The following is a 2500-nucleotide window of genomic DNA, read 5'->3' on the forward strand; positions in this document are numbered from 1 at the left end:
TTTAAAGGCCTACCTGGTTCTGGAGCTGGTCATGGTTTTAAAGGCCTACCTGGTTCTGGAGCTGGTCATGGTTTTAAAGGCCTACCTGGTTCTGGAGCTGGTCATGGTTTTAAAGGCCTACCTGGTTCTGGAGCTGGTCATGGTTTTAAAGGCCTACCTGGTTCTGGAGCTGGTCATGGTTTTAAAGGACTACCTGGTTCTGGAGCTGGTCATGGTTTTAAAGGACTACCTGGTACTGAAGCTTGTAGTGTTTCATGTTTCTGATGTGGGTCAGAGTTCTTTCTAAGCTGTTGTTGGGGTGTGTAGAGTCCATATTAATTCAGCAACCTCTTTCTTGGTCTGGCCCGATACCTACCTTTATTAAGTTCTAGTAAATTCCAGGGTTAGGGTTGCATGTGATATTGGTGACCACATTGATATTCAGTAAACATGTATATGGCATCAGAAGATATTTTGTGCAGACATTTTCTCAGGCTTCTCTAAGTGAGATCATCATCACAGCAGATTCAAATGAAAGCCTAATTTGTAAAAAGAAAAAAGAAAAGAAGAGTTGGTTTGTCATATATATCATTAATGAATGTAGGATGTAGGTTATTGTTTGTACTTAGTCAAGGTAGAAAGGGAGGTTAAATCTCAGTTCCATATCAGGCATCAACAGTAGATTCTGTTGCTCTGGCTTCAGTAGCTGCTGCAGCGTGTTGGGTTGCATGGGAGGGGGGGGGGGCAGAATATTCAAATCATTGATTATTATTATCATTATTCTTATTATCATTATTCTTATTGTTATACCTACATATATATTCTATATCTAAAAAAAAAAAAAATTTGGGGGGGTGGGTGCCTTTGTACGGAAGTATAGAAGCCCCGAAGGATAACCCAAAACCATGGATATACTGTATAAGGGTCTAACCATACAAGGTTCTAGTGAGTTGCTGATTTGAGGCCAGCAATGCTCAAATGAGTTAGCCTAGTTATGTTGTTCATATCTAAACTCATTTGAAATACTTACTGACAAGTTGTCCTCCATGTTATGTTGCATTTTAAATTATTTTTATTTTTATTTTCTCTGTAGGCTGTGTAATTACTGTACATCTGTGATACCATTGCGAGGAAAAAGCTTACTCAAACAATAGACTAGCTAGCGTATGCTGCTGTAGGCAAAATTAAAGTCAATTTGGATGCTCATGGGTCTAGTTCAGTTCCTAGATGACAGAGACGGAGCCGAACATGCAATGTAAGCAGACATTCCAGACAAGAGATGAGTCGCTCTGCTCTGGGAACAGCCAATGGCCAGCGAGCGGTGATCACAACTGCTGGTCAGACTTTCACTTGGGACAGATGGGCTATCTGAACAGATAGGCTATGTGAGCAGATTCCAACAATAAGGATTGTCCGACTGCCCAGGGTAAGTAAATCAAGCAACTCACTTGCCCGGTGGGGCAAGTAGTAAAATAGCAGTAAAAATAAATGTCATTTTTAAAATTTTTATAATCCCCCCCCCCCCCCCCCCCCACACACACACACATTTTCATAATTTATTTTCGATCATCGTTGTATCATAGCTAATGTTCTCTCGGGCATAGCCCCCCCTTGCACTTGTCATTGGCCAATCAAGAATTGAGTAGGCTAGCTTGTCATTTCTTGCGCTGATACAAAACATGAATGCTGAGGTAGGGACTCCCATTGTTCCGACACCCCATTATTCCGACCACTCAATATTCCTAAAAATGCCCCACTGGTCCAACATCCCATTGGTCCGACAGCCCGTCATTCCGAAAATGCAAAACCCATGGCTCCGACGGTCCATTGTTCCAACCATACACTAACCAGTGTCTTTCACCCACAGCCGTCTCATTTCATTCATTTAGACTACAGCCTGTGGTTTGGTTCTCTGTAGGCTATTGTTTGACTGACTTCAGACCCACATAAGTCCACTTCCTGCTTTGATTTGCCATCACAAATAATACCAGTTATTGCCTGCTAAATCTTATTTGGTCAAAATCATGGTGCATGGCAATTTCATACAACGTCAGCAATTATGATATGTGAACAGACCTGCTACGTGAACAGACCTGCTATGTGAACAGACAGGCTACGTGAACATGGATGTAGTTATGTTCTTTCACATTTCCCTACTCGCCTGTTTTTGACTTGATATTCTACTGAATTATTGCTCAGAGTTGCACTTGACATTCCTGAATTGTAAAATAAAAGAAAGATTGCTTTATGTAGTGTCTGGTCCGTGTGTATGTCAGGGGTGACTTGTTATACTAGCTCACAAGAAGCCTATTAATTGTATTATTTTAACGGCACTAGGCTATAGTGTAGTTATTCAAGAGTAGTCTAATTATCGAGGAAGTATTTGAGGAATCAACTGTTTCAACATCATAGACAAAATGCAAATAGTCTCACGCATAACATCATATTTGTCCTAAAATATGGCAGGATATTCTCCTGAAGGAAGAAACCTTTTTGAAGAAATAGGCTTTAGTTTCTCTGC

The 2500-nt window shown here is 40.8% G+C and overlaps 1 protein-coding gene across 5 annotated transcripts in view; it reads left to right on the top strand.

Annotated features, from left to right (window-relative positions):
- nrxn1a (neurexin 1a) overlaps nt 1–2500 on the top strand; it is a gene marked incomplete at both ends in the record, with an annotated part of 57590 nt that overhangs the window by 1489 nt on the left and 53601 nt on the right. The gene's annotated exons all lie outside the window — the stretch shown is intronic.

This window comes from Borostomias antarcticus (genome assembly GCF_949987555.1).
Source record: "Borostomias antarcticus genome assembly, chromosome: 22".
In the NCBI taxonomy this organism is placed as follows: Eukaryota; Metazoa; Chordata; class Actinopteri; order Stomiiformes; family Stomiidae; genus Borostomias; species Borostomias antarcticus.